This window comes from Phalangium opilio, unplaced genomic scaffold (genome assembly GCF_054372755.1).
Source record: "Phalangium opilio isolate 3A_F unplaced genomic scaffold, DU_Popi_V2 ptg000540l_1, whole genome shotgun sequence".
In the NCBI taxonomy this organism is placed as follows: domain Eukaryota; kingdom Metazoa; phylum Arthropoda; class Arachnida; order Opiliones; family Phalangiidae; genus Phalangium; species Phalangium opilio.
The window spans coordinates 709,237-736,263 of NW_028324244.1; the positions used below are offsets into that span (position 1 = coordinate 709,237).

Sequence of the window (27,027 nt, forward strand, 5' to 3'; positions counted from 1 at the left end):
TGGACAGATCAGTTTACAATGGGCCTTTTTCGTATAGGGTCGCGCCTGCCTAAGTCAAGAACAGTTTTTGAAACAGGGAAAGCTGGAGGACGACATGACAAAGTATCAAAACTGGTCTGGTCCTTGCTCGATCGAAGTCAGTATCGACTTTGCGTTACGTACCCCCCTGCACCAAGGCTTTACAATTTGGTTATGGAGTATTTCTACTTGCTAGCTTGTAGCTATGGTTTTCGGTAGATTCGGCCCATTCCTGATAACAAAACAGTCTTGAGTTTCTACAGAATTCCTCTGTTCGAAAATGTTCCAAAAAAAGAGAAAAGGTTTCGAATTTCGAAAACAGTGGTTAAGTGGACGTATTGGAAGTTAGGCGCATTATACAAATGAGAAAACGTTTCTCGAGTTACAAGGATTCAAGATAACGGAATAGGCCCAAGGTCTTCGTTGTATTTGTGGTACTGGACAGCTACACCCAGCTCTGTTATGGGGTAAAATAAGAATATCAGCGACAAGGCCTTCGAGCTGGTATGTTCAGAGATATCCATGGATACTTGGGGAAAAAATACCATTCATTGTATTACTTCCACAAATAAACATAAATGATCACCAATCATCTTCAGACAGGAATAAACAACCTTTGTTTACCATTGGTTCATCCTATTCTTTATACTTCTATTGATATCCCTTATCTTCAATCTAGTAAATAGCTATACATTTACGTAACTTTTATGTTACGAAACTATTTAAGTATACAATCATAATAATTTTTTCTCGAACACAACAAGAGTTAACTTTAAGTTAGGTCTAAAATAAGTTGTTATTTTTAGCCTAGGTTTTCGGATTTTTGGAAAGTATAGAGACAGTTTGCTGTTTTATCAGCCAGCCGTGTTAGTTTTAAGCAGCGTGTGACTTTGAAAGGATTTATCCAAAGTTTTCGGAGGATGGAGAGAGAGAGAGAGGAGAAGAGAAGCTCAAGAGCAAAAGGGGATGCGTGGATCGGGGTTTTGGTCATTGTTTAATTTAAAAGCTAGTGTCGACGTAGCTTGGCGAGCAGCGCTCGATAAATTTGAAAGTAAACAACGAGAAGGTGGAGTTAATTAATTAGGCAAATCCAAAAGGACCTCCACAGCTCCATGGCCGCCGCCATGCGGAACTATATAAGCCTTATTTCCTGCTCTTTAACGAACTATAAACTTTGAAAATTAAGTTTTAAGCTTATAAAGTATACAGCATTGATATTTTACAAACTTCAAAAAGGTTTTGAAACGGGTCTTGGTGCATGAACACTTTTAAAAAGTTCTTGCCGATACAAAAATAGACGATGAAAATACCAACTTGCAACTTAGGTGAGTGACTTCAACTGCGCATTAAGTGCGAACTGAACTTTCTACCAGATTTATTAAAACTTAAACAAATATCCCAAAACCACCACTAATCCTCAAACCATACAAGAAAAGTTCGTTAATGTTTTTGCAGAACTAAACCGCATCCTTTAGCGGCGATAAGAACAAAACTTTTCATTGTCACTGACAGGCCAAGCTCGCTCGTCGCTAGGGACTTTATGGGAGACAAAAGCGGTTCAGAAAAAAATTGTTTCTCTTTCGAAAATTAGTCCAGTCAGTTTGTCAATTTAACGGCCAGAATGTCGCCCCGCGCGTGTATATGGAGACTGTCAAAGCGATAAAAAAAACTCCAAGGGTGACAAGGGTGTAAAAAAGCGTCTGCTAACTGTACACTCGCGCGACGCAGTTACCCGCAAAACGTCAACGTGCTGGAAACAAGTTTATAAGTCTAACAGAAGAAAGTATATTCAAATATAATCTGTACGGTTTCAGCAGTGCCATATGCGCAGGCGCAGAAAGAGTAAAAAGGGCGGTACACTTCATTAGATTAAAAAGAAACAACCTTTCATGTTATTGCAAAAATTCTGAAATAAAAGACGGAGGAAAATCAAACATTTTAGTTGGTTTAGGGAGCTGAATGAAAACCTCCTAGAGTTTGAGTGAGTTTAAAATATTTAAACAAAAATGATTTTGTTAAAAACAAGATTAGGAAACTGTATCACAACCCCCTGATATTAAAAAACAAATTTTAAGTTACATACCGTAGCACTGCACAACTACAAACCGATTTTAAACCTATAAGCAAATCACGACCGTAATATAACGTTTCTACCATAAACGCACTCTAAAACCCCTTAAATCCTGATATTCCCCAAGGTTTAAATTAAAATAAAACTCCCAAATATCGTTTCTCAGTACGAAAGTTAACCCATACATTGCTTTTAACGTTCAACTTTCGTTGAAAAGCGCGGGGAGAAAAATCTACGATCAGTTCCAAGTAATAGAAAGGAGTTGTAAATAGATCAATGTTTGTCTTTGGAAACGAAAGAAAAATCACCCAAAAAAAGAAAGAAGTAGCCCCTTACAGTTACAAACATTTCATAGAAATACTTTAGCCTAAGACTTGTAGCAATCTCTCCTGGTCCGAAGAGGGTGGAAGAGGAAAAAAAAACAGTTTTATCTTAAGTTGATTAAAAGGCTTCTTCCATAAGCCACTTTACTAGCATCTCTAACCATCCATCGAATTTGGTCGTAGACGCTATCCCAGGAGGCAAGACGTGCTGTGATGCCCTTTCGCCAATAAAAAAGCGGATAAAACTCCTGGAAAAGGATATAGAAGCTAGTAGTAGCAAGCGGGATTTTAGTGTAGGTATAGAAACCAGAGACAGAGGCGCCAGAGGTTCTAATATCTATTTGATTAAACAGTTTTCGGGGGAATAAAACCATGCGGAAGTCTTTCTCAATCTCACCTCTTCGCCGCGGAATCCAGGTGTGAGAACCCACTAATTAATGGTTCTTCCGCAATTCCCATAGATCTCATCCCACGAACTTGAATAGACAGACCATTTCCATAGAAGGCGTGTGTTAGATTGCGCCTTACTTTAAGCCAGGTAAAAAACGAAAAAATACAGAAAGAAAATAGAAAATGGGGAACAGAATCTGAGGAGGATTTTTTCATTAACAAAATCCCTGATTGCATTCGCTGCGAAACATATACAAGCAGAATAAAAAAAAAGATAATTTGGTAAAAGTTCCCATTGAAGTTAAAAAAATAAGAGAATGAGGTTTTTTTTGGGAATGGAATTTGAAATTTTTCTGGGTTTTTTTTCTATCCCTGGCTTCAATTCTTTTCCTATATAAGTTACACTCTCTTTTTTATGGTAAGCCTTGGCGAGCTAAGTGTAACCTTAAAGCACATCCAAATGGTGATTACCTTAGTTTAGCGGAGGAATGGCTAGTAGGTTACGAATCAAAGGAAGGAAGGTAGGTAGGTAGTAAGGTTAAGGCAAAGGGCCAGCGCATTAAAAAGAATGCCTTATGGATTCGGGAGGCAAAAGCCATTAAACTGGGGTTACCGGGCCCCAAGGGAAAAATGCGTAAAACATTAAGAGCTGTCATTAATGCTGCTCCTACAGTATAAGGGAAAATGGAGGAACCGAGGTTTATTATTATTTCGATTTTTGGGGCAACAAATGGGATTTGCGTAACACTCCTAGATGCAAACATGCAAAATTGCATGAGAGTATATTTTAAGCAAAGTCTCAAAAATGCCCCCCCCCCCGTTATTTACTAAATTAAAAAAAACTATATCTGGCAACACACAAAGTAGGGATTCATTGCCGATTTATTTCAGTCTACAGTCTTAAACCTCGAACGCAATGGCGAAGAACAGAATAGGGTGTTAACCTTTGACCTGTCTAAATAAAACATGGTAGAAGATTAGGAAAGGACGGTCCAATGACCTCGAACTTGAGACATTCCAGACATTTCAGAGAATAATGGTCGAGACTCACTTAGAGACAATTTGGGCCAGCCCTTACCTTCAGATGAATGAACACTCGTTTGCGAAAAGAGAAAGTTAAGCAGGAATACATACATCCACTAGGAATAATTGTGCTATAGCCATTTTCACTCAACGCACGCAGGCGAATTTTGTAGGAAGATCTATAGACCAATCAATATGTATCCAAAATAATTTATCACGCTGTACCTTGCAATGAAATCATACTTAGAAAGACACCATCATAATTATGAGGGGGTGACGGATAGTAAGTTCTCAAGCCACAAAACCAGCATAGAAATTACTAGGGGAACTTAACGATTCCTATTAACTTTATGTATTCCTGGTAAAAAATAAATATCCCATTTGACCCAGTAAAAAAAAAGGCAAAACAAACCAACCCAAAGTACCACCGAACCCAAAAGGTAAATTCGAATACCCCATAATCATTAAGAGTCCATTTGAAGTAAAATGGAAACAACCTTCTAAAGGGCCTCACCACTGCACCACAAGGGGAGAAATGTTAATTCAAATTTGAAACTAAAGTGAATCTGAAAAGCTTTTATCGCTCGCCAGCCGCAACTCCAGTTCTTCCGTCCTTCCCTTTCTTTAGAAGAAAGTTAAATTGAAAACTTTTTCACCCCTGATTTTTTTTTCTTTTCCCGTGCTTTTCTTGCCAACACCTTAGAGCTAAAGTTCCCTAGTTTATTTTAGTTCGTTAAGGCGCTTCATTGGTTCCTAAAATTCGGGGGCTACATCCCCCTTCCCCCAAAGATAAATAGAAGAAAAAAAAGGTAGGGGAAGAAAAAAAGGTTTGCTCCCTTAAGGTAAAGCGAAAAGTCTAGTTTTCTAAGAAAAGCTAAAAAGTGCTTCCCACTGTTTGTGGGAGCTGATCCGCGAACTCGAATTCTAGCTCGCCAAAAAAAAAAAAAAAAAAAAAAAAAAAAACCTATTTGAAAGTCAACAGGGTTTTTCTAGCTGTCCATCTCACCCGGAGTTTGCAATAATTTTAAAAGGAATTCAATCCATAAATCTACGATACTTAGAACATGGGAAAAATGAGACCCCACCACCTTGGCTTAAGTTGAATTCCCATCTTGAAACTAAAAGCGCTAGTCTAGAAATGAGAGAAGCGGATTGATACACTTTGAACGCCTCATAATTTACTCGATACTATTTTCCTTCTATGGAGGTTTTAGTTTCCGTATTCTTCATCGCAGGTTTTAACTTACGAGCAAAATCAAAGTGGTTCGCGAAGTTTAGACCAAGTCGAACCAACTCGAATTGAAAATAGGGGAAAAATATTCCCCCTTCCATCTAAGGACACTTTGAACCACATCGCTGGTCACTAGGACCTTCAATTGATGGAGGTATAAGCTAAGGTTGATTTTACTGCAAAGTGACGAAGGAGTAGAGAGCGAGTCGATTCTTTTCAAAGATGAAAAACCGAAAATGAGTTAAGGGAGGCGGGGATCCAAACAGAAAACTGCGCTAATATTTTTGCTCCCGCGCTTCTTTTTTCTCCATCCTCATCACAATCCCTCTCCATCCATACTTCTCTCTCCCGTTCTCTCACAGCATCAGTACCATTCTAAACACAAAGCTAGCTAGGAAACCCAAAAAGAACCACCACACGCAGCTAGCTGCAGGCTGGTGAGCCCAAATAACCAAAAAGAAAAAGGTGTTGGATGCTCGGATTGCCGAGCTGCTTTCACAATTTTTTTAGCTGGATCTTCTTTTTCAATAGGGCCGGGTCAAATCAGTTATTTCTAATTCGTTTTCTTTTCGTATATATAGATAGATAAGGAAAGCTCTTTGATTTGCTCTATGTATTTCTCTTTTATAACGCTTCAATAACTTTGGGATAAACCTCGGGGAAAAACCCCTTGAGGCTTTTGGGTTTCCTCTTGATTTTTATTTTGATATCAGAAAGTCGGAACTGCAGGCAGCGGAGAAAAATTATCATACAGAAAGCGTTTCGAAGATGACTGGCTTTTCTTGGAGAAAAAAGCAACGGAAGAAAGACTTAATTTACAATTAAATAGCCTAGCTGCTTCTAAGAAGTTACTCCAGAATTATTTGAAGTAATCTAATTACATCAAATACAGACAGAGTTGGGATATTTTGCAACATTCGATAATAGACAATTTGGAAAGTCTTTTCACAAGTGGTAATTCTTTCGCTAGATTCTGTTCCCAAAAGAATTTCATCCAGACTATATCAGCAGGGTTCGTATAAAATTTGGAAAACCGATTTCCCTAACATATCCAGGTTTTTCCCCATATTTTTCCAGGTGCAAGGCGAATTAGCAACTGAAGCAGTGGTTTTTTGGAGTAATAACTACGGGATTGGTTATTTATAACTGGAGCAACACCTTCAGGGAATTTTACTGAAAATTATAAATTTCCCTTAGTTTTTCCCGAATTTTTAGTCAACAACTTATTTCCCTGACACTTCTCCAATTTCACTAGGTTTGTACGAACCCTGTGTATAGAAAAGAATTCCCTCAAGTTTTATAAACGTAACGCCTTGTGCATTATTATTATTTTCTCCGACCCAATCTCTCTTACATTCTTCTATAAGACGTCTCAAAACTTATATAAAAGAAAAGAATTATTTCAAGTCTGACTGTATAAGAATAAAAGAGACGAGCAAGAAAAATGTACTTCCTTTTTAAGTTATTATATTAAAGAAGATTCCGACAGTGGGAGAAGAAAGAGAAAAAGATGAAAATTTTCTCATATAGAGAAAAGTTTCCGTGATAGACTGTTTTAAGAAAAAAGCCTCTCGCATCATCCCGACACTATCAAGCACGTGCGTTATTTTTTAACTGTCAAAGGCGATAAAATGAAGCGCGCGATGGTGACTGAAAAAGTCTATCTCAAAAATGACGAGAAAGGAGGAGGATGGAGAGGGAAGCGGACATCTTCCATAGAAAACGAGAAAGAGAGCTATAGGGTCAAAAAAGAAGAAGAGAAATAACTGTCACAATTGTACATTGCGGCACCATGGAACCCCCAAAAAAGTCTCAATGCACTTTCTTATGAATAAGTAAAGTTAAAAAACGTTAAGCCTAAACGGAACGGTCCGACAGATTTAAAAAGAAAAAAATCTTCCGTCATGCAGAAACACATTTTTCTATTTTTGTTCATTTCTAGCTTGGTATTTTGTCAGTTACATTACAAAGTCAAAGATGCTTTTAATTGTTTAAAAAAAAATAATAATTATTTTCGCTACCACTATCTTCTTGAAGTAAAAGGGTTTCGCCACACTAAGTTCAAACATAGTTCAAAAAGGAGAACTGGCCTAAAACCGTATTATCTTAGCCGCCCTACAGGCAATGTTATACCAGGGATATATTTAATTTTAGAAGTAGGAATGGAGAACGGTTAGTATTTACTTCAGTCCGACTCATAGACCACCCAGTATAGAGCCCCTCCCTCCAACACGTAAAGAAAAGTATAAATTATCTTATTGGCTCACTTAAACTACCTGTTGATGACGTTGCTGATGGGGACGGCGAAAAATACGTAATTTCTTTATACCTCTGTCGCTATGGCTCACCTCTTCTTTCATACCGCCTTCCCGTCCCGGGGAAGGGGGTCCGGGACTTCGACGCGCGCCCAGATTACTCTGTTCTCCATTCCTACTTCCAAAATAAAATCTATCCCTGGTTCAACCCTCTTCGAATCGTTCGGTTTTCAAGCAATAAGCCTAATTCAAACCCTTCAAAATTTTAATTTAAAAATACAGGCGTTTTTAAAAAAGTACTTAATATGAAGAATGACAAACAAGTTTTCCCATTTTTTGTTCGCCTTTAAGTTCCTTTCCACTGGCAAAAATAGTTATAATAAAAAAATGGAGAAAATTTTCGCACCCTTAAATATCGTAAAAATGAAGCGTGGAAAAAGGAATTAAATGAAATTCCAGAAATAGCATAGCTTGAATTTTTCTTTTCCCTGGAAAAGCTTATTGGCAGAAAGAAGGAAAAAAACGGAAACTGATTTCGGAATGAAAAAGTGAAGTAAAAAAAGAGAAAAACATTTACAGGACATAAAATAATGCGCATTGTTTAAAAGAGAGAGGGAGAGCTAGGAGAGCGGAGGAATTTTGGTCAAATTCCATGATGCACCTTCCCTTTCGAGACTAAGTCGATTATTGGCTTAACTCAAGTCGAGCAACGCCATCCTAAGACCTGTATAAAAGGAACGATACAGTGAAGGGGGAATTCTAAAGGTTTCCCTCTCCAGTCTCCGTCCCTGCTTGCTAATTTAAACAAGAACCTTAATTCATACTATACAGGAACGTGATCGGATATAGTTTATAATTTCATCCTAAGATTACTCTATAGACGAAACCATAAACCACGAAACAGAATCTTTACACTACTTATTTGAAACTCAATATAGGCCTACGCCAACGATACTCGCAATTATCATAAGTTCATAAGATATGTTCCATAAGTTTGTCCCTGTCACAGATTCGAGGTAAAGCGACGCCTGGTTACTGGGCGCTGTCAAAGGCTTAGTAATGCAGACTAAATAGGAAGATGGAAGTCCTGCAAAACTAACCAACCGAGTGTAGTACTCAATTCTCACTTGTCGTTCTGCTAGAACTAGTTCGAGCTCTGTCATACTTATGGAACATATCTTGTACATAAAACTTGAGGTTGAAATATAAGTATCGTGGTCCAGGAATTGCAGTATGTCCAATAATCGCTCAACATTTAAGTTGATTAAATGAAGTTAATGTTTTACTTCAAACATAACACTTCTGATAACCAAGAAAACATTGCAAACTTCGAATGACGCGAGTGTTACCAAAAGAGAGACGAGAGAGAGTGATTCCAAAGTGCTGATCCAAGGGCTTCCCCTATTTGGACCAGTAATTCCGCACGCGGCGCCAAATCCAACCGAAGCAGACTTACCAGCACTACTTAGACGCTGCAGAAGGAGTTTTCCCCCTTGAAGCAGTTAAGTCTCTCCGCGTCTTCATTCAATCCACGCTCTCGCGCGCGACCCTGTCTCTTCGATTGCAGTTTTAACCCTAGTTTCATGTTAAATCAGTGATACCCTGAACCGTATAAACTATCCTTACGTCAGGACAAGTCCCTAGTGAGGTTGGTAAACCAGTAGTACACCCCCAATCTGACACAGTTTCAATATCTTTCCCCCGTAGCTAAGTATACATCATTCGGTTAATCTCAGGGACTAAGTACAGCGAAGCGGTACCTACTTCAATATATGCCGCGTAACTTTACACGAATTGCATTCTGGGACGGACATTTAAGACTGTAGGGAAAGGATGTCTGTTAATCCCGCGTAGAATGTCTAGCTAAGGTAACGTAACGTTCATTGCACTAGCGTAGATCACACTAATGTCGTACGCAACTTAGATTGACGTAAGTTTAAGGGCCAGACTTTAAAAAAACAGTTGATAACTAACAAACCCAACGTCTGTTTAACGTAAAAGTGTAATATAACCATGCTAGAGGTTTCAACCTATCATGACCCTAGACTGTTGGTTGTCAAGTCAAGTCAAGGAAAGGTGCTGTCTGGAAGGATGTTGAAAAGAATTTTGGCATAGCGAGAACCAAATATTCCAGACTGAGGATACACCAAGATCAGTAGTCAAACACATACGCTGTAATCTTAAGTAGAGGTAGTCTTGCACGCGTTGCAAACTTAACTTTGAAATGACTGGGCGTCTTGCCTTAACAGGCGGGAACAGACAACGTTAATCTTAGGAAAACTATGTAGCAGAAAGATGTAAGTAGCCCATACTTTCCCGAATGTAACCCAAATTGCAAACGAAAGCGTAAAACTATACGGGACTTACGAGGTTACCGCCCCCTTTTCGGAGAGTTGTTCTGCCAAGGCTACAGAGCGCGTTCGACGACAGGCAATGTCAGCCACTAACTAAAGGCCGCCGACAGGTTATGGCAGCGCCCACAGAAAACCTCTCGTAAATCCCGTATACGCCAAACTGAAACCCCTACGCTACTGAGACGCGAGACTCAAAACAGGCTTAAATGTCAAAAACGTCTAGCTTTTCGGAATCGATTTTTCCCAGCAGACTCGAATCCTTTATACAGCGTCTTAAACATTCCGTCTCTTACTGAAGTTAATCCCATTTTAACAACGCAATACAGCAATATGATACACGAATCAAGGTAAACGTCATGTACATCTTCTCTCTATGAACAGGTAAATATCAACACGTTTAATATTAATATGAAAAGGTTGAGAAGATCAAACGAACTTTAATACAAATTGAAAATTAAGGAAAGATACGGAATGGGCGGGGCTAAAAAGATTTAAAAATTTGAGTGGCATGTATGGGATAAATTTTATTTTTAGCCATATCTGTTAATAAACGAGATCGGAGAGAAAATTTAAAAAGGGAAGGGATGAAGATGAAGATGAGGAGCAAAAAGAGGAGGGAGGAGATTTCTCTTGTAAGGTCTTAATTAAATTTTTTCTTAGAAACGGTTGAGTTTCTTTAAGGACTTATGACATTTACGCCAGAAATTTTGATGTCAAAAAAAAGAAAAAAATTAAGATAAATGAAGAAGCGCTGCACGGATGAAGGAAGAAGAGAAGATGCGGATGAAGAAAATATATTAAATTAGTTTAGAGATAAAAAAGGAATTAGATGAAAGATTTTATTATTATATTCCTAAGCGCTAGCTCAAAACAATTCCGGTCACGTGATAGTTACCCATCCTCAAATAAAAAAATATATATATAAAATTAATTAAGAGTATTTAAATATCTCCAGAGGAACCAAGATCATCAATTAGCGTTCCCATTTCTCTCTGCTCGAAACCAAGATGAGCTAATTCCGAATATCCGAGGATAAATAGGTCTAAAGGAATTCATTCTTATACTATGTAGTAGGAGAATGAGCATAGGACTAATGGATGATGTAGGCCTACTGGAATGGAATTTTGAAAGATAGCCTGAGCTTTACGGAGTAATGCGGAACTATTAGCGAAAGGGGTAGAATGACAAAGACCTTTCAAAGCTGTATATATATATCGACCGAGATGATTAACGCGTCTATTCCGAGAAATAAATATTAATCCATGTCATCGATTGAAATCAATCCATCCTCGAAAGTGAAACATTTATACAGTTTCCGTCGGATTACACGAAAATAAATCATTTTTTCCAGCACCACCACGTTTTCTCTACCCCAGCATGTACCTTTTGGACGCGAAACGTTTTGGGTAAATAAACGTGCTTAGGTGAAAAACTGTCATTTACAGGCGCTAACCAGTCTAAATATTTTGTAAATTTTCGAATAAAAAGGTTTAAATGCAGATAAAACTTTATAATGGTTTAAAGCTTCATAATTTGAAACAGAATTTAATAATATAATCATAGATTCAATTCGATATCGAGGAATTCGACACTGGCTTTACCTACTATTTTCTTTTTTTAAAAGGAAATCGTGATCGAACGGCAAACAGACTTTAAACTATTTATCGATTTGCCAAGGCCTATTTACAAACGTTTCCAACCCAGATACTTATTTGCCCCGAGAATCTCAATATTTAATCCTGTTTATATTAAATTTCTTCCAAACCAGAGAAAAGAGTTGGATAGATTAGGCTTAACTGGGATTTTTCCGGATTTTTCAGTCGGAAAAACGCACACAAAGTCTATTTTTAACTTCAAAGTGAATTTTGGAACTTCGCATTTAGGCTTAAAAGCGACTTAAAACGAATCTTAAAAATACTTAGGTAGTAAAATTTCTAGAAATTATCAAGGAATACATACTTCGAATAGGAATAATTGTTTATTTCTATGCGGGTTTTGTGGGCATACCGGACTTGAGAACTTACAATCCGTCACGCCTATTGAATAATTCTGGCGCCTTTCTAACTGTTGTTTCATTGGTTGGCGAGATTAGGCGCTTTTACAAGGAGCTCAAGGCAGCGAGATAGTTTATTGCTTCAGTAAAATTCGTCATACATAATGATTAGTCTAGCTAGCTCCTCCCACATAATCCGCCCTAGACACGTTGGAAAAAAATGGATGTAGCCCAATATTTCCTAGTAGCTTATGTATTCCTAATATTAATATTACGAAGAAAGAGATGGATGGAACATAAGTTTTAAAACTTTTAAGTCTTTGGCCATAAAAACTCCACCCTTGTACGTTGCAAAAAAATTGTCTGGCAGTTTAAAATATTAATATCAGCCATTTTTTTTGGTGGATCGTGTAATACTAATACCGTATTAAGTTCGTCCAACCGATTAAGCCTCTTAACGAAAAAGGAATTTGAATTGTAACGAGTATAGAATGGCATGAACGCTTCAACTTCTTATTTTTTTTTCCCCCATTCACTTTAGGCCTAGAAGTAGAGTCAGTTCTTAGGAATAAAACCGCTGTCCCCTTTTTCCATCCTCTATCTTCTTTTGTTCATTGTTATGCAAATTTATTAGACAGCTTAGAAAAACGAAGAGACTTGGGAAATAAAAACCACTGTCGAATTGCAAACACATGAAACCTCACGAATTCGAAAAAGTAAAGAGGGGGGGGGTAAAAAGAAAGCTTGGCTGCCAAAGGGGGGGGGGTAGGGAAGAAGAATTAAATTCGACTCATCTTACACGGATATACGAACTTAGGAAGAAGTCAAATCCTCTTACCCAACCCAAACTATGCTAAAGAAGTTCGATTCTCTTTTCTTTCAAGATTTGGAAGTGTTCTTTTACAAGTATATAGTTTTTTCTTTCGACTTTTTAAAACGAAGGAGAAACCGTAAGGTGGTGTATAATTTTTTTCCAATTGTTAGGGCTAATTTATACGTTTAAGAAAAGCGGGTGGGTTCACACCACTTTTGGAAAACCGACTTAATTCTTTGACATTTCCAGGTGCAAGACCACCTAATAACTGCAAGAGTGGTTTTTATTTGAGTTTTTACTGGTGGATGGATATTTTTTTAGTTGAATCAAGCAACCCCATCATAGTAAATATACCCGAATTTCACCAGAGGTTAACGGTAACAGTTAGTATAGGGCGCTGTAGGTTAGCTGTGGCATAGGGGCTAGCCCCCTGCACCCCTCTATGCATTGTAAAGGGACCCACCTGTAAACAAGCCACAGGCTTAGTGTGGAAATCCCTTCATAGAAAAAGCTTGGATTATTATTGTTATTATATAAATTCCCTCGAGTTTTCCCTGAATTTATTGATAACAAACTTGAATTGCCTGACACATCCAGGTTTATACTAACCCTGTAAACCTAATTTATTTATTTTTTATATAAAAAGAGCTTATTATACTACACATAAACTTAATTAGGGTTAGGGTCAATGGCACTTAGCTTTATCTCCCCTTTAAAACAATTCGTATCAGCTATCTTTTCCAAAATAAAAACAAAAATATTTTCAAATGTTTGTAAAATAAAAGGTTGTCCGCAAATTCTCTAGACTCACCAAGAAAAAGAAACCCCAATCCCTCAATTTATCAGAGAAGAAAACACCGAGGTGAAGAAAGAAATAAGAAATGAGGTTAAACTTTGCTCGGACAATCCTAGTGGACCCACCATCAGTTTTTGGGCCCCCAAAAAAATATGGGATAAAAAATGGACGTGACATAGAAAGATTTGGAGAATTTTCTCCTATATAAAAAATTGGTAGTGGTGCCTGGACCGGTCCCTCGCGTTTCTGGACAAGGGACCCCCAATAAAAACACGTGGAAATATAAAAATAAAAAATAATATAAAAATATAGGCGGCTGGTATGAAAAGAACTCGAGAATCAAAACTAAAAAGGAAAGGGGTAAAGAGAAGAAAACTGGGGACCGAGTTTTAGAGATGGTTGAGATTCTCTTTAATAATAACTCATCCGTCTTCGTAAACTCTCCGACGTCCACTTTCTGTCAACTAAAACTTTTCAACTCTTTTTCAACATTGGACCCTGATAAATTGGCTAAATTTCCTAAGGTCTAGAATAACGTCAACCTGCATAAGTTACCTACAGTCCAAAACACACAGGCGTTCATAACCTTAAATTATTTTAGGTATACATAGGCATCAAACAATTAAATCAAATACTGAAACTTAAAATTATCCTAAGGCCACCCAGGAATACATAAAGGGATAATAAGAATCATTGTGCTCTCATATCTTCCATGTTAATTTCTCTGTGGATTTTGAACGTCTTTCTAACTGTTATTTCATTGGTTGGTAGCAACTTGCGGCCAGACGCGGACGCTAAGTGCAAGAGGCAGTGAGATAAAAAATACGCGAGGTAAAATTCGCCATACATAATAGATTAGCCTAGTTTTTCCCACAAAATCCGCCCTAGATACGTTGAGTGAAATGGCTACACAATTATTCCAAGTAGCTGTATGTTTTTTTAGGCCTCGGCTAATACGAATACGAATACATTATTCACAACAAACTAAGCCTATTTTTAAGGCGCGCGATTAGAACCCCAATTTAACGAATGGAAGATTAGAAAATAAGGCCATGTACATTTCGAGCAATTATACAGAATGTATAACGGTTAAAAGCTCAGCGAAACTCCAAGATCCTTGAAACCCGAGGCGTTAAAATAATTGAAGCGTATAAATAGGCGCGAAAAGTCGGGTTGCCAGCTCTCCTCAATTAAAGAATATGACGAATTTTAGCTTAGTACGAAACTATAGCTCCTCGCCTCAAGAAGAAGAAAGAGAAGAAGAGGAGGAGAAAGTCGAGTGAGACCTTCTTCCCCCGAATATATATACCTAATTTTCATCCCCGAGTTTTAATTAAAATAGATTCCCAAGACTCTAAGACGACAAAACAGTAGAAATAGAGATAAAAGGCGCGGGTGGAGGAAGAAGTTACAACAGGGTTCATACAACGTTTGGAAAACAAATTTCCCTGAGATTTCCAGGTTTTTCCCCATATACTTCTCTGAATTTTCATGCAGGTTTTTCCCGTATAGAGTATCCTATGGAGCAAATGTTAACGAAGGAGGAGGTGGGGGGGGGGACAAATTGGACTATAACATAATCAAAGGACATCCCGTAGAACCAGAGTTATGAGCCTCCAAAGTATAGTGTAATGTTAATCCTATGGAGGGTATGTTTATGAACATTTTGCTTAATTACTCGGCCCCTGTTTGACGCAAATTTCCCTGAGGTTTTCGTCAACTATTTATTTCCCTGATTTTTCCAGGTTTTCCAGGTTTGTATGAACCCTGAAGTATATAAGACCTTGCCCAAGACATACACAGACCGGAAACTGGGAGAGAAAAAGGCAATTAGAAGTCGTAAAACCCGCGAAATAAAGGGATTTCCCACAACGCACCGCGAATAATTACAAAGTCGCGAGAATATAGCATGCATTAGGCAATCATTGTGTTGTTTCATTTAATCTAGTTATCGTATAGGAGAACAGCTAGGTCGCGGGAGTGTTTTCTAGAAATTTCCACCTATACCCAAATTCAGATTCATTCATTCATTCTAAAAGAGCTCTTTACATTCTAAAAAGAGATTCATTCGTCGTTTATTAAGTATTGAATTCCCAAAAGAATTTCACATAAAAGAGATTTCATTTAACAAAATGAAACCAAGGCTTAACGACGTGATCTGAATTTTTGGAATAAATGTATTACTTATTGAAAACAATGTCATCTCACAGAAGAAAAAAAATAAATTTAAATATTTATCTAGATTTTTACCAGACGGATATTTTAACTAAATTATTATTCGGTGTTAAAAAAATGTAATTAGCTTTGATGAAATATTATAAACTTACAGTAAGAAACCTAAATTATAAATAAGGGTTTAATATACTGCTTACACAGGGCCTTCGAGCAAAGTTCACCTTCCTTAAATCTTTTATCAGATTTAATAATAAACCAAGATATGCAAAAATTGAAGGTATAATATATTCAAGAAAAGACCGAAAGGAATCGGATTAAATTTGGGCGGATCTTCATCAAAGAATCCCTTACATCGCGATTTAACCAAAGAAAATATTAAAGTTTATCTTTAATCGTTAAAGAGATTCTGAATTTAAAATCCAATTTCCCAATAAAAAGGAAAAAGGTACTCTAAATATTAAAACACATCAAACAGAATTCCCTAAACCCGAAAAACCAAATTTCCCAGAAACTAGAGCACCATGCATGCACGATGCGGTACCGCAATTAAGTTACTACCTATACATGCTCTAGTAAGCGAAGGTATAGTTTTATGCGGGAAAAGTATACAAGCGGCCTTTGCCCTTATCCAATTAACATGCCAAGTAAAAATTTATTCTCTCAAGCTTCCCAAATACATGAAACACCTTTCTCTTGCCTTTTCAACTCTAGGAAAAAAAAATTGCAAATTTTGCATTTCACTATCGAAGTCTCCCTTCCCTTTTCCCTCATCGAAAATTTTCCCCTCTCCTTAGATTTTCCCAGGGAAATATTCGAAATTTTTCAAATATAGAGAAAACCAAAATTTTCCCCCTCATCTTTTAGGAGTTTCTACTATTTCTTTCTAGTAGAGGAATCTGGCGGGAAAGCTCATGGTTGCGCGCCATGCAGGCAACGTGCAACATTCCTCCAACGGAGGAGTTCTCCGCAAAACTGGAGGAGTACAGAGCGGGGCACGCGCTCTAGATGATCCTGAGTGGAATCCACGAGCGACCACGACGGATCGATTTGGCGGGGAAAAGCTACATGGGGAATAAGCTCTCATAGGAGAAAAGCGTAGGATGGAAAATTTCACGTAGCCTACAGATGTAGATAGAAAATTAAAATTGGAGGGAATGAATAACCAACCCCATTTCAAGAGAGGAAGAAGAAGAAAACAAAACCTGACTTAATTCAGTCTACCAAAAAAGCGCAAGAATCTAACTCACATTTCATCTATACATAAAGTATTTAATAAGTCCTCTAAAAGTCTGTATAAATAAAAGGAGAAATTTAAAAAGGTAGACAGAGAGCTACGCTACAGTTTAAAACTTTTAGATTTGAGAGTAAAAGAGAGCTACCCATATTGGGATCAGGAAAGAGAGAGACTGAGGCGATATAGGGAGACGAGAGGGGATGCCCCTAGGGAGGATATAGAGAAGGGGATGCTCTCGAAAAAGAGGATGAAGAGGATCGGTCAACCTGAGGGGAGAACGATAATGCCGCATCGGCATCACGCGGCAGCGGAGGTTGCTTGCCAGTAGGCATACAACCCGGGTAAGATCTATTCTCCATCCCCACTACCATGGATGTCTCCCCATCACCCAACCCGACCAACTTCCGTTCCCAAGAGGACGCCAATATCTTCGGTCGGCTAGAAAACTATCGGAACTATTCATTCCCCTTTCTACCAAGAAGACTATACAGAGACGGAGGGGGGGGGGATAGGTGTCCACCGGCCATCGGTATTCCATCGAGATTTTTACTGTAGAAGCTGGCCTCTTCGGACAAGAGAGGTAGGCTTTTGCCACTCGATAAGAAGAATAGGGCGTTAGGGGGGACAGACAGACAGAAAAGAAGTCTATGAGAAAATGGCCAGAGATTAGCTAACATTGAATCCCCCGGTGTCTATTTTCTTAGTGGTACGTTGGTATACGTCCCTAGAGAACCATTCAAACATCAGCGTTGTTATTATATTTTTCACCGGAGTTTTGTTTTGGTTATGTTCAAACAAAACCCAAGGACAATAAAACATATTGGTAAGAAATATTACCCAATATATAAAAACGAATAGAAAGAAGAAGCATTATGAATAAATAAACAATATATAACAAATACAAACTCTGCAAAGTTGAAATAATAAAATATTCAGATGCCTAGGTCTATATTGGATATATTTATTAGAACCAGAAGTGAGATGAGACCAGAAGTACTGAGCTAACCAAATTCTTCACTAGGCGAAAGTGAATATTCTTGATAACACACCAACGGTTGGCCCTCTGGTGGCAGTTTCAGAATTTCCCCTCCAAAACGTGAGACGCTCGCGGCGGTAGACGGCCGAACTTGATTCCAGCACCCGCGTCCGTGTTCCGTGGCTTTCGGTTGAGGGGAAGGGTGTAGGAAATATTTTTGGAACTCGACCAATTTTTTTTTCTCAGTAGTGTAGGCGCGTGGGAAGCGGCATAAAATCCTCAAATTTGTTCACTAGTGCCAGGATCTACTACCAATGCTAGAGCCCTTCACTTCTAGTCTCGTCTCACTTCTGTTAGAACTAGATGGAGCTTTCTTTTTCATTTTTGGAAGGAAATAGGCAATCCCCCCCCCACTCTCATATCTCCATAACAACCAATCCAATCCTACTTTACTTGACAATCCATTATTCTGCATTATTAACGGATATGCGAGCAACCCCCTTAACTTTAAACCCTTTCCCCATCCCCCATCTCTCATTTACACCAAGAGTCAAAGCCAAGCCAAGACTTAACCTTAGTTTAAATAAGATTTAAAAATCACCAACCAGATATAGGATAGTCACCATGCATGCATGCATGCAATTCCAAATGGAGACGCGAGGCCAATATAAAACGAGGGGAAAGGGTTATCTTTCTCTATCTGTCTCCCTCTCTCCGAGAGATGTCTCTCAGATCCATATTTAAATAAAGAGAGTTCAAGAAGGCGTGTCAAGATGTCAGTCCCTAGGATTAGACAAAAGGTTAAATGGAATGCTGCAGACGACGCACGCACGTACCCAGTCCTAAACTAAAGGAGAGCTATATAGTTCGAGTTAAAAAGATGGGAAGAAATATAGTACGCCCAGAAAATGCCTCAATTAAGAGTCTGGAATAAACTTATCGCGTGGCTCATTGGATTAGCATAATATACGTCGTCGTTCTTTCGCGCCAAAAGCTCCTAAAGAGCTTCGGTACCCGGAAACGTGTAGGAGAGGGGGGGAAATGGCGGGAAGGGAGAGATGAGAATTAGCTGGTAAAGAATGCCATGCAGCTAGTCGAGAGCATCCCATCCCTCCTCCATCTAAACCCCCTAATGTCGAACGAAAGCAAACTCGATTTAAAAACGAAGCGAGAGCTTTTCATAGGAAGAGAGTGTAAGGACTTCGAGAGCAATATAAAGTATATTCGAAAATGGTTGTCATGGCAACCTAACAATAAAAGATTGGGTGCATGGGAATTTTTCCTATGAAGAGAAGAATTTACATGCCCAATTACCGAGTAAAATATGCTACGACACACGGAAATATGTTAAGTTACTGGGCCCCCTTGTAGCATATAGAGAAAAAGAAAGTTCTTTAAGAAACACGTAACGTAAAGTATATACCTTTAAAAATATAACTCAGCTATAGTTTTATTCTCTTTACCACCGCTTTTAGGAATTGACTTTGAAATGAGAAAATATTTTCAACTTGGAACTTGTTGAGGTTCATAAAAAGGCATTATAGGTTCCCAATATTGTAGCATTATCCGCTTGAAAGCGCACTTGATATTCAGAAGTTGTACCGCGAACTGAAGCGCGCCCGCGTGGCAGTGGCTTTTCCCGCACTTTCTTAGACGTGCTCCAGCATCTAAGAAGCCGGGGAATTTGAACACGTGTTTCTAACTGGGGAAATAATATTTAGGGCCATCCTTCTAAATTCGTGTCAATATGAAAATTCAATGTACGAAAAGATTATACACAAGGCGATTGGATAGGGGAGTAATTGAATTCAGAAAATGGGACGAACTTCTGAACCCTCATTCTAAGAGTTCAGTAAAGAAACAAGTCTAAGATAAAGTTTTTCAAATCGCGTTCAAAATACATCATTCCCGCTTTTAGCTCTAGTAGCAACTAACTATGATAAAATGAAGCTTGGGGAATTTTTTTATTTCAGGAACGCTACTAACGAGGAGGCAGAACTGCGGAAATATTGAAGATTAAATTTAAAATATTTCCCCTCAGAAATTTTCTCTTAAAATTTAATTTGAAAACTTGGGCAGAATAAAAAAATGGAATAAAAATTAAATTTTCATTTCATCAAATTTTCAACTACAAAATCCGATTTCACAGCAACTCCTACGAGTCATATCATTTTTTACAACGTCTAAGTTCTCAACCCATTCCAACCAAAAAAAATTTAGAAATCGTGAATTATATAAAACAATTTCACCAAATTCTCTACCACACATGATGTCACAACACATAAAAAATTCCAACGATAAATGATAGGAGAAGATTCGACATAAGGAGTCACTCAGTAAAGGTTACATCACCCAATGAATCATTAAATAAAGTCATTAATTTGAAACATTTAGTGTGTTTATCCATTCTCGCTAAAGCAAGAGAACGAAAAAAAATTAAATAAATAAATAAAGTCAATGGTCAAGCCATGGACCCGCAAAATCCAAATAAAAAATACAGAAGATGAACATCGTTTTCAGTAAATAAATATATTTATCTTTCGTCGACCGAAGACTAGACTAGAAGACTACGTTGGGATCTAGAGTGACTCTTGTTTATAATAAATACACTATCGAAAGGACAAACATTTATAAGAGACCATTTCCAAAAGGTTATAGAGTGTGCCAAAAGCAAATAAAATAAAAAATCCCTGAAGGTTCTATAGCTATAAGATATATAACTTAGCAACGGTTTCGTGGATTTATCGACGTCTTAAAGAATTGATATACATCCGATATCGGTATGGGCATGAAAAGCCCTGGACTGGGGAGTTCTTTGAGAGAGAGAGAGAGAGAAAACTCGAGAAGAAAAAAAACCTACCATACCATTTATATTTTAACAGGGTTAAGATTCAGTATAAAAGACGTATGAAGAAAAGACATAAGTTCTCAAGCCAAACCCACAAAAACCGGCATAGAAATGAACATAGGAGATATAATTCCTAGTAGATGTATGCATTCCTGTACATACTCGTAGCCGAAACCATAAACACTACTACAACTACAGTCATATTGAAAATCATAATAAACAAGAACAAGACCACACGAAAGAGACGCGACTAAAACAGTAGCATATATGGGGAAAGGGTTTATTATACTGTAAGGGGTCCACAAAGGTTGATGGATAAGGTTTTGAAATCACTTTACAGTACTGGGGGGGGGGGGTGATTTTTCCTATGCACAAACAGTCAAACACATCATGGACTCGCGATATAGCCTGGATTTTATCCAATCCCGAAACGATGGGGTAGGATAAGAGGTAAAAAAAGAAGAGAAAATCCCGTTAAAGGTCAATCCTAGATTAAGGGCGGGGTCAAAAAAGAAAGGTAAGAGTCGAAGGCCATGAGCAGCTCGCAATCCCTATAGTGTCCCCTTGGATCCCCGGAAATGGCTTCTAGAAGACCCCCGTAAACCCGCAGTCTGCCTAAAGCTTAATCTTAGAGTCTAAGATGAAAATAGGTAAGAAAAAACTATGGGGTAAGAAGCTTTCCTAAAAATAACCTTTCCTCCGAAACATTAGAGCCAAGAGATGGAGGAAGTCGATCGGAATTTACAAGTCAAGTAGGTAGGGGAAGTAAAAAAACCGGAGAAAGGAAATTTCTTTGGATAGTGAGTGTGGAAGAGATCAATTATTGCAGTACTACTAACGTAAATAAATACTAAACTGAAAACCTTTGGAGATAGTTACCGTTACAGGGTTGCCACGGAATTTGAAACACCAAATTCCCTGACTTTTCCAGGTTTACCCCGACCTTCTGAGATATTCCCTGACCTTTTTAGGCCGAAAGCGTAAATGTTTACAGCACGTTTTAAGCGCTTATAATTTAAATAAACTCGATCTACATTAAGTTTTCCAATCTATTTGTTGCACCAAAATGATTAAGAAACATTTTAACTATAAACAACAGTCTGAGAGATTTTTTAAAGGCATTTACTTTATAAAAACAATTCTAGATAGCATTTTTAAGGATTGCTCTAGAGTTTTCTGTGTTAAGAGAGGATGAGGAGAAACTTTCATTACTCTTTCATTAAAGACTTATCCCCAGAAATTTTACCCACTAAAATCAAATTCCCTGACTTTGCTGAAACTTTGAAAATTCCCTGACCTTTTCGGCCCATTTTTAAATTCCCTGACTTTTCCAGGTACTGTGGCAACCCTGCGTTAAGACCCATATTCAGATTATTATTATTATTATAAAATCTTAGTTTGACCCCTTCCACCCTGTACATAAACTGCTATAAAAATCACCTGACATTTAAGTAGTGACGTAAAAAAGACAGTAAAGACTCGTTTATCATAGTCAATGGTGTCAAATGACTTTGAAAATTTTACGAGGGTTAAAAGGGCCAATGAAATGAAACTATATACTACAAAATAAATAAAAAAACGTTAAGCATAGGTTTGTATACGCAACTAACAAGCATTTTACAACAAAAATAAAAAACGTGCATGCAAGTATCCCTTTAAAATAAGCGGCGGGGTTTTCTACTTTGTTTTGAAAGCTGTAAATAATAATAATGGAACTTCTTAGCGAGAGAAAATATTTTAATAAGATTAGACTAAGATTAGATGATGAAGGGAAAAAAGGGTGCGATTTTTAGAAAAAGACGAAGGCGCAAAAAAAAATATTTTATAATAAGGGCATGGATAATTTTTTCGGGAACATCCATTAGCATAAAAACTTTCTTTCCTAAAAAAATTCTTTTTTGAGTAATAATAAAAGGGTTTTGAAGTTCTTAAAAATACAGTGAATGTAATATATATATTCAGGAATAAGGCTTCTATACCAAAGAAGAGAAATTCCATTCAAGCTGATAATGGATTGAGACTAAGACTTTTTTAAAATTTCAAAAACTGAACTCGATGGTTCGTTCCATACATTTAGAGATATTTCAGCAAAAAAAAAATCAGGAATACATACGGTTAGTTGGAATCATTGCGAACGTTAATTTCTAGGCGGATTTTGTGAATGATTAGTCAAGCACTTAACGCAAAATAGACCTAGATAAATTGAGAAAACGTTCGGTTACGCAATTATTCCTATTATCTGTATGTATTCTTGCAAAAATATTGTTTGTGTCCTCGAGCATTTCATTTATACCAAAAGAAACGAAGACTTCCAAAAAGGAAAATTTTAGAAACTTCGTTGTCAGATGACGAGCAAATATCTAGGGCGTAAAAATCTAAAATTTCCAAAAAAAATAATAATAAAAGAAAAAACTTTTTCGATTTGAAGAAGTCTATTTTTGCCCTTCAAGTTGAAATATTACTGAAGTGAAATTGACACTCGAACTGAAATTTAGACCTACTTCAGTTTAGGCCTAACAGAGAAGCGCAGTGTTTTTTCGACTTGTTTAACAAGAACCAACGTTATTAATGAGAAAAAGTAATAATGACCTCTTGAAATTTGCGTGACTTATTTAAAACTAAATCACTACGTCAAGCATTTTGTTCCCCTTTTGTGGTTCACTCCTCGACATCGATGGACAGAAATTGGAGATGCATTGAGAGAAAAAAATAATCCCTGACTACCAGAGAAATCCGTTGGTAAGCCGGGTACAAGTTCGGCGCTTAGAAAAGTAGGCTACCATACGTTTCAAATCGATTAACCGATTAATCGATTTGACCTTGCCAAAGGGGGCGATTACGGCTCCTTTTTTTCTCCTCTATATTTTTTTGGAGGGAACCTTTCAAATCGATTTTCTCTTTTTCTATTCTCGAATCCAAAACCCAACTCTCCGCTTACTTTTTTTTTCTTCGAAAGAAAATCGTTCTATGTTGTTTGTATAGCTCGGCCTGAGTGGGAATATTGGTCCAGTATTCGCGTCAATGATTTCTTTTAAGGATCAAGACTAAAAATAGTCCTTGACAAAAACACGTTGATGAAGCATTGATAGCGTTTTTTCCTTTTTTTCAGAATCGAAAATTGTTTTGGTTTGGTTTGGAATACATACGGAAAATAGGAAGCATTGTGTGCTCATCTTTCCCCTCAACGTATTTATGAGGATTTTGTAGGAAGAGCGTTGAACCTTGCGCACGCGCCTGGGAACTATCGATACTATCAACCAATGAATGCGCAGTTAGAAAGACGTCAGAGGAGTGAGGTATATTAATTTCTCAAGCCCGGTATACCCACAAAACCCGCAAACATAAATTAACACGGGGATGTATCAGAGCACAATGACAACGCGTTCCATTTGAAAATCATTTGAAACTAAATTTTTTTGTGGGGTTTGAAAAACCGTAAGAACAAAGGAAATATCAGCACCCATACCGTCAAAAGTTATACACAGTCAGGGGCGGTATACGGAAAGAAGCACCGACATAACAACGGTTGCACTAAACCGGAATACCGTTTGCGGAAGTGCTTCCGTTTTGGTGTTTTCTTCTTCCGGACTATCCCATCCATGTCGACGTCGCATCCTTACGTCCCCCACCCTTTCTCTTCAATTAATGGCGAAACGAGAAACCCCTTTTGATCGCGTGTCCTCGATCTCTTCCCAGTTATCCATTTCAAATACAGTATTCAATACTGAAAAACCACTCCCCTTACTGTATTAACTTTCAACGGAGCTAAGCCTAGCGTCTATTGTACTCTAGAAATGACATGTTTTAGGTATTAGAAAAAATAAATCACAGAATTCATTAGAATGAAAGCTTTTAGTGCTACTAAGAGTCGGATAAAAATCAGACGAATTCGAAAAGTGCAATGCGAAACCTTACTTCCAACAAAGTTTCTATTTCTAAATAGTACATGTTATATTAATCAAACTCCATCCTAACGTGCATAAATCAGAGCCGAACATACTGACAACTTCGACCATAAAAAAGGGGGTTGTAACTTTGACCTATAGTCGAGGTTACCGGTCAACAAAAGCAGGGTTCATTTAACATTTGGAAAAAGCAGAAAGAAAAAATGTGTTCAATGAATGCAGAATTTTACGAAATATTTAGCTTTATATATCATGAAAATTCAAGACGAGTCAATTTCCTTTTAAAATAAAATAATATTTTCATAATTCAACTAGTTGGGTCAAAACCTTGAATCAGTAGAAATAATTCAACGATAAATTTATAATTTGATGATTCAAATTGTGTAACCAACTTCTGTTCCCAGCTATAGCTCACTCAACTCAAGTTGACTCATCTAAACGAGTCAAAAAGTTATACCGCCTGAAAAGGCCTTAAATCTAACAATGTAAACTAGCTCCAACACCATTAAAACCCGATTCATCAAAAATTGATAAGTTCATTTTACGCCCAATATTTCACTCTTTGTAAAAATTAAAATAATAAAAAAAAATCAATAAAATATAAAGGCTTTAGCTTATTTCCTGCTTTTATAGCAACAACTCCGCTACAAAATTTCCTTTTTAGAAAAATCTGTCCACCCCTGTCGTTGGTGCTGCTCGCATCGTAATTATAATTAAAGAGGCTGAGTGTTTCCTTCATTTATATTCATAGGATTTCACCCGCCGCAACCAATCCCATCCCGGCATGCAGCCGCGTCTGCTGTACAAATATCCTGCCATTCTGAACTAATAAAAGCAAGGGTAAAAGTAACCCAAGTCCAATAGCGGCAATATTGCAGGGCAGCCTACAGCCTTTGAGCGAATTGGCTTAAGAAAAGATAACACAAACCTTACAAGAGTAGCAGTTTCATTTGTCAGAAAGTGGATGGAGGACAGTTTTGGGAGCGAGGGACGAGGGTGTCCTTTCTCTAATCTCTCTCTTCCCATTCTAATTCCGTTGAGAGAATTAGGTGCCTAGTCTCTGTTGTGGTGCCATCCCGGAGAATGCAATGGTATCCAAGGCGAGATTCACCCTAACTTTATTATACAATCTACATCAGGGCCACGTGCGATGCTATACCAACTGTACAGCGACTTCCAACGTATATTGGACCCTGTTACATCCCTTCTCTCACAGTCAGGTAACAGAAAATGGAGGAGGATGTATATGTGTATAAACATATATATATATAGGAAGCAAATAGCAAACACCCGATTAATTACTCTTTATGATGTATTAGGACGTCACTTCCGCTCTCTCGAACTAATTTTCAATCAAACTTGATTAATTTCTTATTTGAGATTATAGTGTGTTTCGTTAACAGGGTTCGGTAACGTGCCTTTTGTTTCTGGAAACTGTCTTCTCAAATTTAAATGCGTAAAACAAAGAAATTTAACCATTTAATTAGGGCTCTTATATGTTTTGACAGAGTCTATTTCGCGGTGGATAAGCACGAACGAAACATAGGGATCATATGGGGGAAGGCGGAATTTCAATTCCTAAATCAATTTTCTTCGTCTTGAACGTGTCAAAACTCAAGGATCAACAACCGATGGGGAAAATATATAATCAGGGTTCGTACAACTTTTGGAAAACCGATTTCCCTGAAATTTTCAGGTCCCCCTCCATATATTTCCCTGTCATTTCAGGTGCAAGTCCACCTAATAACAGCAAGAGTAATTCCCGTAGTTTTCCCTGAATTCCTAGTCAATAATTAATTTCTCTAATATTTCCAGGTTCTCTCCTGCAGGTTAGTACGAACCCTTAATGAACTTTACATTTTTTTCTTAATTTTACAGCAAGACTCCAAACTTGTTGGTTGTTATTATAGTCGTTTCAACGCCGGGGTTCCTTCAACGGGTCGATAATTAGGCGAGAAAATCAATTAGGGATGATCACTTACGCTAGTCTTAGCCCGGTCAAAGCACGTTATTCCCTTTTAGTTTGCCCATCAAATAAGTCAAAATGAAACAAATACCGCGAACTAGGGATACCCGTTTTAGCGATTGAACCTATCAGGCTATTTGTATACCCTATATATATTATTTCAAATCCAACGAGGCTATATAAAAGATCTAAAATAGAATATTCCCCAAGACAAAAATACATAATTTGATGTAAAACATTCATAGCAATTGTTTAAATAAAATTAATTCATTTGTGAATTGATAATTGGTCCAAATTAGTTCGAAATACGTTATTATACTTCAGGTAATGGACTTCATTCATTAGCGAAGAGTTGCCACCACGTAACCGAACTGGGATAAATTTTAAACAAGGAACGGTGTCAGTGAGTGTAAAGTTTATACGAGACGACTAATTATGATTCGTAGAGAGCCCATTATAGAGTCTTCAATAAAGGATACCGGGCCTAATGACTTTCTACCCCTTGCACATACAGCACCGGTCCTATCCTATATACGTCCCAAATATATATACATCAGAGTCCCCCTGGATCGTCGTTCCCCTGTAGAGCACCCTGTTAACTAATATTGTTCTTGCTAGATGCGGTATACTTTCTGAGACGAACTTGGAGTTACTT

General features: G+C 37.7%; 1 protein-coding gene and 1 long non-coding RNA gene across 4 annotated transcripts in view; one reads left to right on the forward strand and one right to left on the reverse strand.

Annotated features, from left to right (window-relative positions):
• Nucleotides 1–27,027, reverse strand: part of LOC149588522 (tyrosine-protein phosphatase 69D-like) — a 318,777-nt gene that overhangs the window by 241,466 nt on the left and 50,284 nt on the right. The window lies entirely within an intron of this gene.
• On the forward strand, nucleotides 25,502–26,273 carry LOC149588523 (uncharacterized). The gene is made up of 3 exons (XR_016379947.1): nucleotides 25,502–25,626; nucleotides 25,915–26,059; nucleotides 26,135–26,273. It is a non-coding gene; the product is annotated as an uncharacterized LOC149588523 (long non-coding RNA).